Genomic DNA, 13,449 nt, shown 5'->3' with positions numbered 1-13,449 from the left:
GGAGTCTCAAAAGAGTTGGACATGACTGAGCCCACATGTACGTGATCCAGGACCCAGTCTCCAGATCATTCTGAGAAGGAGGGAGAGACCAACAATTTCATCCCCCCAACTTGATGGTTCCCATCTCTCCCTCTCCACACTCACCTGTGGATTCTCATGCTTTTTTTCTGCTGGCCTGATAATTATTCTTGAATTTCAAGCCTTCTTGGAGTTCTCTGCTTCCACCCAGAGCTCAGTCCCAGGGAATATCAGTGCCTGATTCCACCAGAGATAGTCTATACAGGCCAACCAATCCCACACCCTGACCCTACCAGATCTCATAGTTTGTGGGGATCAGCCAGGATGATCAGGGGAGAGAGAATCACTCATGCTTTTTGATGTGACTTTTCTACGCCACCCTGGTCATGGCACCTGGTTCTCCGGGACCACAGAGGCAGGAGGTCAAAGGACCGTGTTGCTCATATAAGGAGATTTTGAAGATTCAGAAGCTCATTGGTGTCTGAGCTGCAGAAAGGGGCAGATGCAGCCTCTGATAGTGCCTGAAATGGTGAGAGGTGTCGCTATTGGCTCTCAGGAGGAAGGGTGTAAGGGGTGGTCTATATAGACCCCAGTTGGCACCCTGACACCTTCCCACAGGCTGATCCTGCAGCTGGGACTGTGACCTTGAGGACGTGGGGTCAGGATGGCTCTGGGCAGACACCTCTCCCTGCGGGGACTCTGTGTCCTCCTCCTCGGCACCATGGTGGGTGGTCAAGGTAAGAGCTGCCCTCTGTTCTGGGTCCACAGCAGGAGTGGACCCCTTGGTGAAGGGAAAGGTGTCTGGAGTTCTGGAGCTGAGCCTCAGTGTTTTTGACTAAAAAGGAGCCACGGTGACTGTGAATACTGGTCTGTCTCCTGTGCGGGGTCCACTGGTCATAGCAGCAGATTTTACAGAGCAGTGGGGTTTTGTCTGGACTGAGCTGGGTCAGCCTGAGTCCCCTCCACTGTCTCCCTTGTTCTCAGGGAGCTTCTAGGGTCCCAGTGGCTCCCAGTGTGTGGAAGGTCCAGCGACTGACCCCAGCTGGGACTCTGGGCTGTTCCCACACGCTCCACGTGCCTGGTGTGTGAGCACTGCCCCTGGGTCCCCGTGTTTCCTGTCTATGCTCCTGTGGGCTCTGTGCTTGTGTGCGCGCTCGCGTGTGTGTGTGTGTGTGTGTGTGTGTGAGAGAGAGTATGTGTATGAGGGTGACTGAAGAGTGTGTGAGGGTGAGTGAGGAGTGTGTGAGGGTGAGTGAGTGTGTGTGTATGTGTGTGTAAGGGGGGTGGAGCCTGTCTGTGTGAGAGGATCTGGGCTGCTGAGCAGGGACTGTGTCTGTTGGTCTGTGAAGCACACAGGGTCCCACAGGGCTGGGTGTCACGGCCACTGCATGTGACCAGATCAGAGATATTTTGCACCTGCCTGCCTCTCTCTGGCTCCTCTCCCCCATCCCCTGGGCTCTCCTTTGCTTGTTGAAGTGTCTGCCCAGCACTGGGCTCTGTGAGAGACTCTGCCTGCTGGCCTCGCCTGTCCCCACCAGGTGTCCACTACAGAGCAGAGAAGCCCGTGTTCAGGAGAGGGGACCTCTTGTCTGTAGAGATCAGTTAATGTGCAGCCCAGGTGTATAAATTCCCGAGTCTCTGCCCTGGTGTCTGTGACATTTCCTGATGTGCTGGGGGCCTGGGATGGTCCTTTCCCCTCCCAGGATCTGCTGTGGCTCTGTAGGAAGCTCTTTCTCTCTCGTGCCCTCTCCTGTCCCTCCCTGGAGCTGGTTTCCCTGAGTGAGAGAATGGCAGGGGTCAGGGATGGGGCTGCAGAGAATCTGGTCTCCAGCCTGGAGGAGGCGGCTCTCAGATGTGGGTGCTGGTCTGCTGAGACTCAGTGCTGCCCTGTCTTGTCTCAGAGCTCACTGTTGTCCCCTAGACCTCAGCCTCCAGTCCACAGCTCTCCTCAGGAAGGCCCCTCTCTTCTTGTATCTGCTCCTTGAGTGCTGAGCAGATGCTCAACAGTCTCCTTCTGAGGACCTCTGGTGGGCAGAGGTGGGTTTTGGTTCCATGAAGAGGAAGATAATGGATGTTCTGATACAAGCTCCCTGTCCTTACTAGGCAAACTGTAGACCATTTCCTCAGTAGCTTTTTAAGAAGCAAGAGTGTTTCACCAAAGCCCTTCATTTTCTTTGAAACAATACCATTTAGAGTTATCCTACTAAAATTTTAGTCTTCATACAACATTGGACTTGCTCCCTTTAATATGATAGTCTTGGTTTTTCTGAGCATCTGATGATTTCTGAGCTGGGCACACATTATAGAAGTCTATTGAAATTCATGTTGGATGTAGGCATAAAATTATCCTGCAGATGCAATTTATGCCATTAGACACAAAAGCTTAAACCCTCAGTATTAAATAATTTAATATTAATATATATTATTTTGTAACCTGTTTCTACAATCAGTAATATATTTTGGACATTTTTCTATATCATTACCTATTCTTTTACACACTAAAATGTTTTATTGCAGAATTTAAAAATACAGGATATAATAGAAATACTATTGAAATTTTTAATTGCCTCCAGTTAATTCATTATATGACTGAAATGCAATATACTCACTTAACCATCTCTATTGGAAACTTAGTTGTTTTCAGTGTTTTTGCCATTATGAAAAAAGTTGCTTTGTACTTCTTTACATTTAAGTAAGGACCATCCAAAATTGTTTCTCTTAATAATATACTAAAAGTGGAGTTTTGATTTGCATTTCTCTAATAATGAGCAATGTTGAGCATCTTTTCACGTGCTTATTAGCCATCTGTATATCTTCTTTGGAGAAATGTCTCTTTAAGTCTTCTGCCCACTTTTTGATTCTGTTTTTTTTTTTCTTCTGGTATTGTACTTCATGAGCTGCTTGTATATTTTGGAGATTAGTTCTTTGTCATTGTTTCATTTGCTATTATTTTCTCCCATTCTGAGGCTTGTCTTTTCACCTTGCTTATATTAATAGTTTCCTTCATTGTGCAAAAGCTTTTCAGTTTAATTATGCCCCACTTGCTTATTTTTATTTCCATTACTCTAGGAGGTGTATCATAGAGGATCTTTCTGCGGTTTATGTCAAAGGGTGCTCTGCCTATGTTTTCCTATAAGAGTTTTATAGTTTCTGGCCTTACATTTAGGTCTTTAATCCATTTTGTATTTATTTTGTGTACGGTGTTAAGAAATATTCTAATTTCAAATTTCCCAGCACCACTTATTGAAGGCACTGTCTTTCTTTATTGTATATTTTTGCCTCCTTTTTCAAAGATAAGGTGCCCATCAGTTCAGTTCAGTTCAGTCACTCAGTCGTGTCCGACTCTTTGTGACCCCATGAATCGCAGCACGCCAGGCCTCCCTGTCCATCACATTTCTCCCGGCAATCTTGATTTCAGCTTGTGTTTCTTCCAGCCCACCGTTTCTTATGATGTACTCTGCATAGAAGCTAAATAAGCAGGGTGACAATATACAGCCTTGATGTCCTCCTTTTCCTATTTGGAACCAGTCTGTTGTTCCATGTCCAGTTCTAACTGTTGCTTCCTGGCCTGCATACAGATTTCTCAAGAGGCAGGTTAGGTGGTCTGGTATTCCCATCTCTTTCAGAATTTTCCATGGTTTATTGTGATCCACAGAGTCAAAGGCTTTGGCATAGTCAATAAAGCAGAAATTGATGTTTTTCTGGAACTCTCTTGCTTTTTCCATGATCCAGCAGATGTTGGCAATTTGATCTCTGGTTCCTCTGCCTTTTCTAAAACCAGCTTGAACATCAGGAAGTTCACGGTTCATGTATTGCTGAAGCCTGGCTTGGAGAATTTTGAGCATTACTTTACTAGCGTGTGAGATGAGTGCAGTGAATATATATATGGAATCTAGAAAGATGATATTGATGAACTTATCTACAGGGCAGCAGTGGAGATGCAGACATAGGGAACAGATTTATGGTCACAGTGGTGGAGAAAGAAGGTGGATGATTTGAGAGAATAACACTGAAACATATACATTACCATATATAAAGTAGGTAGCCAGTGGGAATTTGCTGTATGACACAGGGAACCCAAAGCCGGTGCACTGTGACAACCTAGAGGGGTGGGATGGAGAGGGAGGTGGGAGGAAGGTTTAAGAGGGAAGGGATACATGTATACTTATGGCTGATTCATGTTGATGTATGGCAGAAGCCATTACAATATTGTGACTGTTCAGTTGCTCAGTCCTGTCTGATTCTTTGCAATCCCATGGACTGCAGCATGCCAGGCTTCCCTGTTTTTCACTAACTCCCAGAGCTTGCTCAAACTCATATCCATTGAGTTGGTGATCCAACCACCTCGTCCTCTGTCGTCCCCTTCTCTTTCTTTCTGCCTTCAATCTTTTCCAACACCAAGGTCTTTTCCAGTGAGTCGGCTCTTCACATCAGGTGGTCAAAGTACTGGACTTTCAGCTTCAGCATCAGTCCTTCCAATGAATGCTCAGGACTGATTTCCTTTAGGATGGACTGGTTGGATCTCCTTGCAGTCCAAGGGACTCTCAAGTGTTTTCTCCAAAACCACAGATCAAAAGCATCAATTCTTCATGTTTAGGTAAAAGACAACCAGGACACCAAAAGGGTGTCTAACAGGCTTTTAATGGTTAGCACTACCGGGCGGGGTTCCCGGACCCGAACGAGGCAGGTCGAGGAAGTCTGCGCCCCGGCCGTGTTGGGGGTGGTTTATATACATTTGTTTCGAGGGATGGTCAGGCTAGATCGCTGAAAAAGTTACGGTTAATGGACGGGGGTTTGGATAGGTTGCCAGGCTGAGGTGTCGCGGGCTGACAGGTCCTTCTACGTGGTAGGGGTGGGGTGGCTTTAGCTGGCGAAGTGTGCTGTCATTGATCCCCAGGATCTGGGAGGCTCCTTCCATTAGGGACTTCCCCCGCCCGCGGGAGAGAGGAGGGGTGGCCCATGATGGTCCCGGGGTCCGGCCTTACACTTCGGTGCTCAGCTTTCTTTATAGTCCAACTTTTGTATCCATGAAAATGTTAGCTTCCACATAACCTCACCAACTTTGTCTTCTTAGGAAGTTTTAAAGTCTTAGCTTGTTTTTATAGCAAAAACTCATGTATATTAACTAATTTAATCCTTTATTTGTGAATTATTTTCTCATGACATTTGTTCTTTTCAACTTGCGATGTTTCTCATATTTTATTTTATGACTTATATAGAAGCTCTTTAGACTACTACTATCTACTACAACTACACTACCACCTATACTGCATTCACTTATATGAACTCATTTGAGTGCACAACAATCCTACAAGGAAGAATATACTTTTTATCCCCCGAAATAGATCACTGAGGCAAAGCAAAGTCACTTGCCCAAGGTCAGTCAGTTATAAGAAGTACAGGCAAGACTTGAACCCAAATAGTTTGGGTGCATGTCTTTGTCCTTATTGAATTATTCCATTTATAGGCTGAAGATGTTTCTTTCAGTCTATTGTTTCATTTTATCTTTCCCTTGTTTTCAGTTTCATGGGATTTGCTTTTTCTTTTCCTTTTGGCTTGTACTACGTGGCACGTAGAATCTTACTGTCTGAACCAGAGATTAAACCTGCACCCCCTGCAGTGAAAGTGCAGAGTCCTAAGCACTGGATACTAGGTAAGTCCCTCATGGAAGTTTCTAATAATATTAATTGCCTATTGAAATTTCCTGTTGGTTAGCATCACTGACTCAATCGACATGAGTTTGAGCAAGCTCCAGGAGATGATGAAAGACAGGGAAGCCTGGTGTGCTGCAGTCCATGGGGTCGCAAGAGTCGGACATGACTGAGCAACTGAATAACAACAAAAATTTCCTGTATTTGTTTTTACTTTCAGAGCCTTGTTATGACAATTCTTTACCACATCAAGTTTAAGAAAATTATTTTATCCTTACTCTTATAATTTTGTGAATATATTTAAATATATTTCAATACTAAATAACTGTGTAAGTTATTTTACATATGATGTCAAGTTCTATCTAATTTTATTTTTTCTATATCATACCTGAATGGTTTCTTATTCTTTTCTCACTGATTTTAATGCCACAGAGAAATGCACTAAATCACATCATTTCCACATGTTCTTTTTGGAATTTATTTAGACTTTCACCCACAAATGTTTATTGATTTAAAAATGGGCTGTGTGCTCAGAGGCTCAGTTGTGTCTGACTCTATGACCCCATGGACTGTAGCCTGCCCGGCTCTGTTCGTGGGATTTCCCAGGCAAGAATTCTGGAGTTGGGTGCCACCTCCTACTTCAGGGTATCTTCCCGGCCCAGGGATAGAACCTGCATCTCTTACCTTTCCTGCGTTGGCAGGAGGATTCACTCGTGTGGTATGAACTCCATACCCTTTGCAGTTCCCCAGATGCTGAGGCCCCCGTGGTGATGAATGAAGTTCCTGGCTCATAAAACTTATAGTCTAGTGCAGCTGGGCACCAAAACAAGAATTTATAATAAACTTTGATAACTGCCATCAGTTGGGACATCAGCAGGCTTACTTAATCTAGCTGGGAGAAGCAGAGAAGGTGTCCCTAAAGAGGCAAAATTTAAACTGAGACTGCATTCTAGAAATGAAGTTATTCATTTAGAATTTATAGTAGTGACAGTAAAGCTTTATATATAAACTCATATGCATGAATGTTTAGTATATGTCAATTGTATATAATATAATTTATCTAAATTGCTTATTTCAAGTATTAAAGGCTGAGAAATATATTCCAAGCTCCCATTACCATTATTCCTCTGTCAATTTTCCCTTACATTCACAAAAGTTTTAGTCTATATCCAAGCTTTATTGGGATATAATCACCATATAATAAGGTATAATTGTAAGGTGTACGGTGTGATGGTTTGAAATACATATATACATTCTTCAAGGAAGATATACAGGTGGCCAAAAAACAGGTGAAAATATGCTCAATGTCACTGATTATCAGAGAAATGCAAATCAAAACTACAATGAGGTGTCACCTCACACTGGTCAGAACTGCTGTCATCAAAAATCTACAAACAATAAATGCTGGAAAGAGTGTGGAGAAAAGGCAACTCTCCTACACTGTTGGTGGCAATGTAAATCGGTGCAACCACTATGAAGAACAATATGGAGATGCCTTTACAAACTAAGAATAGGACTACCAGCTGGTCTGGCAGTCCCACTCCTGGTCATGTATCCAGAGAAAACCATAATCTGAGAGTATACACGCACCTTGGTGTTTATTGCAGCACTATTTACAGAGGCAAGACATGGAAGCAAGCTAAATGTCAATCAACAGAGAAATGGATAAAGAAGATGTGATATTATACAATGGAATATTACTCACTATAAAAAGAATGAAATAATGCCATTTGCTGCAACATGGGTGTAGGAGATTATCTTACTAAGTGAAGTAAATCAGACAGAGAAAGATGAATATCACATATATACAGTGGTACATTACTCAGCCACAAAGAGGAGTGAAATTGGGTCATTTGTAGAGATGTAGATGGATCCAGAGACTGTCATACAGGTGAAGTAAGTCAAAAAGAAAAATGAATATCATGTATTAAAACATATACATGGAATCTAGAAAGGTGGAATAGATGATCTTATTTGTAAAACAGAAACAGAGACACAGACATAGCGTGGACACTGGGGTGGGGGGAGAAGGGGCTGGGATGAACTGGGAGATTGGGATCGACATATATACACTATTGATACTCTGTATAAAATCGATAACTAATGAGAACCTACTCAGGGAACTCTACTCAGTCCTCTGTGGTGATCTAAATAGGAAGGAAATCCAAAGAAGAAGGGATATATGTATACATATGGCTGATTCCTTTGCTGTACAGTAGAAACACAACATTGAAAAGCAACTATACTCTGATTAAAATTAATTTTAAAGCCATACAAATGAACTTATTTACAAAATAGAAACAGACTTATAGATACCAAAAACAAACTTATGGTTACCAAAGGGGAGACACCGGGAGTAGGGGAGAGACATAAATCAGGAGTCTGGGATTAACACACACACACCCTTCTATATGTAAGACAGATAACTGCATGAACCTACTGTATAACACAGGGAGCTCTGATCAGGATTCTGTGATAATCTATACAAGAAAAGAATCTAAAAAAGAATGAATATACATGTATATAAACAAATCACTGTGCTGTATACCTGAAACTAGCACATTGTAAATCAACTATACTCTAGTAAAATTAAAATATTAAAAAAGAATATATGTATTATGGAATGATTACCACAATTAAGTTTACTAACACATCTATCACATCATATAATTATTTTTTCTGTGTGTGTGTTACAAGTACTTTTAAGGTTGACTTTATTAGTAATGATCACGAATACAATCCAATATTATCAGCTAGTCACACGTACATTCCAGCCCCAAAGCTTATTTATGTTATAAGTAGAAGTTTGTACCACTTGATGATCATCATTCATTCCTCCCACCCTCATTCCTGCCTAGGCAACTACCAATTTACCCTCTGTTTCTATGAATTTAGTTTTTTTTAGATTCCACATATAAATGAGATCAAAGAATGTTTTCCTTATTTCATTTAGCCTCCTGCCCTCCTACATTAGTTATATGTTGCTTCAGACTACTACAAAACTTGGCAGCTGAAAGCGGAAAACCTCTAGCATCACATGATTTCTGTGGGCAGGAATTGACATGACTTACCCGGGTCTCTGACACATGATGTCTCACAAGGTGCAATCATCTGAAGTTTCAACCACTCAGACCAACTCACCTGGATGTCAGCAACGTTCAGACCTTGCTGGACTGTTTAACTGAGAGCCTCAGTCCCTTGCTGGCTGTTGGTTAGAGGCCTGCCTCAGGTCCTCGTCATGCAGGTCTCTCCATAATTAGGTCATACCATGGCAACTGGCTTCAACAGAGCAAGACAGAGAGCAAGACAGGTAGCAAGGGGGAAACCAGAGTCGTCTTGAATCCTAATCTCTCAAGTGACAGTGTTTTTGTTGTTCAGTCACTAAGTCGTGTCCAACTCTTTGGGATCCCATCAGGCTCTTCTGTCCATGGAGTTCTCCAGGCAAGAATACTGGAGTGAGTTGCCAATTCCTTCTCCAGGGGATTGTTCCAGTTCAGGGATTGAAACCCTATCTCCTACATTGATTGGTACACAGATATTTATTTTTTATACATTGAGCTGCCAGGCAAGCCCTTTAAGTAACATAGCTTTTGTCAAATTTCATTCGTTAGATGCATGTTACTAGGTACATTTGAGTGTGGCGATTACACAAGGACATGAACACAGGTGGCAGGAATAACTGGGACACTGTAGAGCCTGTTCCCCAGCCCTCTGTTTCTGAGCTGGATGAGATGCTCCCTATGAACAGGGAAGGAGAGGGAGGGTTCTTCCCTGGATCCCGGGCTACGAGCTGTATTTGAGATGGGGAAGCTGTGCCCTAGTAGCCTTGGGCACATCTACAGGGAGGGCAGCATCCAGAGTCTCTGAAGGCCTGTCCTCGGTGGTGTCCCTGGAGCTGGTTCTACAGGCTCCTGAGAAATACCTGGTACCTCCCGTCCTGCTCCATGTTCAGTGATGGCACACTGAGAGTGAAAGGTTGTTGTTGAATTCCGACGCCAGGATTCTTGCCCCCCGGAGGAGAAGAATTCAGTCCTGGGGCCAAGAATCCCGGCGTCGTAATTCAACAACAATCTTTCATCTTGGGGGCTCGTCCGGGATCCTTCAGGACAAGGTAAGGATGCTTGGAGCTCTAGTTCTTTGTTCTCTTAGCGAACATGTTTTCTGCTGTGCTTTACTAACTCTATGGTGTGCTTGTGTGAATGAATGACATGCCCTGTGCAAAGCAAGTGAGGAGCCTTGCTCTGCGGTTCCACGGTGATCTCATACGGCTTATGGCAGAAATCTGTCAAGGGTTTATACTGACCTGCCAATGCCAAGAGGCAGCCAATGACTCCTTTAGGAACCGACCAGAAATGGGCAAAGCATGTGGACCAAACTCTCCTTTCTTGGTCAAACTTTTCAGTCTCTTTGACCGTTTCATAACTAAGTTGGCCTAAAGCTCAACATTCAGAAAACAAAGATCATGGCATCCTGTCCCATCACTTCATGGGAAATAGATGGGGAAACAGTGTCAGACTTTATTTTTTTTGGGCTTCAGAATCACTGCAGATGGTGACTGCAGCCATGAAATTAAAAGACGCTTACTGCTTGGAAGAAAAGTTATGACCAACCTAGATAGCATATTAAAAAACAGGGACATTACTTTGCCGACTAAGGTCCATCCAGTCAAGGCTATGGTTTTGCCTGTGGTCATGTATGGATGTGAGAGTTGGACTGTGAAGAAGGCTGAGCGCCCAAGAATTGATGCTTTTGAACTATGGTGTTGGAGAAGACTCTTGAGAGTCCCTTGGACTGCAAGGAGATCCAACCAGTCCATTCTGAAGGAGATCAGCCCTGGGATTTCTTTGGAAGGAATGATGCTAAAGCTGAAACTCCAGTACTTTGGCCACCTCATGAGAAGAGTTGACTCATTGGAAAAAACTCTGATGCTGGGAGGGATTGGGGGCGGGAGGAGAAGGGGATGACCGAGAATGAGATGGCTGGATGGCATCACGGACTCAATGGATGTGAGTCTGAAGGAACTCCGGGAGATGGTGATGGACAGGGAGGCCTGGCGTGCTGCGATTCATGGGGTTGCAGAGAGTGGGACATGACTGAGCGACTGAACTGAACTGAACCTAATCTATCAGATCATAGACTTTCAAGGGACTTGTGATCTATACTGTTACTGTGTACTGTGGCTTAGGTCCCAAACTTGGATTGGTAGTCAAGAAAGCGCCTAGCCTCGCTAGGAATCGAAAGTTCAGAAGCTAGATGGAGCTCTAGCCCCAAGAACATCCCGGACGAGCCCCCAAGATGAAAGGTTGTTGTTGAATTACAATGCCGGGATTCTTGGCCCCCAGAGGAGAAGAAATCAATCCGGGGCCAGAGATGAGGCTTGATCGCTGAGAGCTTTTGTGTAACAAAGTTTTATTAAAGTATAAAGGAGATAGAGAAAGCTTCTGACATAGGCATCAGAAGGGGGCAGAAAGAGTACCCCCCTGCTAGTCTTTAGCTGGATGTTATATAGTCATCAGCAGTCTGTTAATGAAAGAAAGGAATGTCTCAAAACTTAGAATGGCACCAGGCCCCTCACCCATAAGATGTATTTTGGGATAATCTTGGCTCCAAATGGTCATCTTGGGCCATAAAAGGATTAACTTGAATCTTGAAGAAGGGCAGAGCACCATACAAATAGTGTCGTTTACATAGATTAGAGTATAACAGACTGGTTTATCAAGTAGGTTCTGAGCCCAAAAGGTGGAACCGACTTGAAGACAGAGTTTGGGGTAAATGCATAGTACATTAGCATAGCTTAAGATAAACATTTCCATAAGATAAAGGCATTGGTTAACTTCAAGTGAAACCAGGTGTCACTATGGCAACACAGAATTTTAAGAGAAACCTCTTTTTAAATTTATATAGAGAAGGAAAAAAATATCGCTAGTTTGTTTCTTCCTGCCGCTTAAGGGAGATAAAAATGTCTGACACTTGCAGGCTATTTCCTCCATTTGGAGACCCCTGGCCTTCCTGCCTGTTACCCTCTCAAGAGCTTAGAGTTGGACATTGTAGGAATATTTGTACCACAGAAGTCAAGAAATGCTATTCACAGGAATTTTTCCTCTCGGACAACTCATTTTTAAATACTTATCAGCACACCACTACATGGTCTCCTAAAATCTCTCCTGTGTCCTGTGTCTGTGTCTCTCTAGCAACTCTGGAGCTGAGGTTAAAGGATGGAGCCCACAGCTGTGAGGGGAGAGTGGAAGTGAAGCACCAAGGAGAATGGGGCACTGTGTATGTTCAGTACTGGTTTCTGGAGGATGCAAATATGTTGTGCAGACACTTGGAATGTGGAGTTGCCACTGATGCTCCCAGAGGGTCTTATTTTGGACCAAGACTTGGCACTATCTGGTATTTCTATCTTTTCTGCAACAGGACAGAGCCTGAATCAACTTTGAATATCAATAACTGTGTTCAACCTGATTTTAAAAACTATACTCATATCTTGTCTCATGACCAGGATATTGGAGCAGTCTGCTCAGGTAAGCCCTGTCTGGTCTGGGAGGGGATATCCAGCAGGAAAGACCTTGGTCTCATTCCCAGAATGATCATGGGAAAACCAGATCACAGACTTTAGAGTGTCCTTGGGGGAAGACTCTGGGCACGGTGGTTCCTGGATCGTGAGGTCCTCAAGAGAGTGAAAGGGCTTGCTTGGCCCTGGACAGTATAGGCTTCAGACCTGTGGACAGTTGGACTCTTCACATCTCTATGATGTGTCGTAAGAGGCAGGGAGGTGAAGTCAAATGTTACAAAGAAGTACAACCGCTGAACTGTACTTTTATATAAAAGTATGATGAATAAGTTTCATCTTGGTAACTGCTTTTTATTCTTTTGGGATGACCAGTCAGGTTTGGCCACAAGAGAGGACATAAGAGAGGGGCAGGCACACATGGTTTGGTATGCTCTCTGGTCTTAGAGAAACAGGGTCACCAAAGGAACGAGGGAACCATATCAGGGAGGCTGCAAGGGAGCTGTCTCAAGAAAGCACGGAGAGCCAAAAGAAAGAGTCACACAGACAAGTGACAAGTGACAACACTGGGGTCAGCGTGCAGTTACACAAGGAAAAAGCACGAGGGTATTTCACTGGTTCACTTGAATGTCACTAGATCACATTCAGGGCCAGAAGGAGGATTTGTGGCAGCAGCTAGAGTCATCTTACAGGTGCACCTGGGTGGGGAGCTCACATCCCATTAATGGGGATGTTGGCACAACAGGGAAACATGACTAGCAAAACACGTACTAAGGGTAGTGGGGCTAAGAGGACCTGAATGACTCATGAGATGTGTTCAGGGCTAAGTGTGTTTGACCTGTGTCAGGGTGGAGGCAGTGAAGACAGCAGTGAAACTAGGGTTTGAGGAGTCATCACAGTATCTCCCCGAGATGTTTCCAGTTGTTACCACAATGGTGGAAGAGACACCATAGACATTATTCCCATTAGACCAGGTGAACTAGAGGAAAATCAGGTTTCACAGTGAATTCCTAATGTAGGTGGTTGAGTCTTTGAAAATGGTCAGCCATCTGGTGGGTGGGACAGGGGGAGCCCTGAGAACATCTGCAGTAGGTTTCTAGCAGCTCGTAGCCAATCAGCTCTTTTGGGGATGATCTCTGCAGAAGTGATTTTTCCAGTCTCACCCTCAGCAGATCTTTGATGATACTTGTTGAGACCCCCTAAGAAAAGAATTATTTTCATTTTTAAGTTACTTTGAAGTATGGATGACATACAACTTGAAACTTAGGG

General features: G+C 43.7%; 1 pseudogene; it reads left to right on the top strand.

Annotated features, from left to right (window-relative positions):
- The first annotated feature begins 682 nt into the window (after nt 1-682).
- Nucleotides 683-13,449, top strand: part of LOC138077643 (antigen WC1.1-like) — a 152,145-nt pseudogene continuing 139,378 nt past the window's right edge.

The sequence above is a fragment of the Capricornis sumatraensis genome, chromosome 4 (assembly GCF_032405125.1).
Source record: "Capricornis sumatraensis isolate serow.1 chromosome 4, serow.2, whole genome shotgun sequence".
Lineage (NCBI taxonomy): Eukaryota > Metazoa > Chordata > Mammalia > Artiodactyla > Bovidae > Capricornis > Capricornis sumatraensis.
This window is presented reverse-complemented; position numbering and strand designations above follow the sequence as displayed.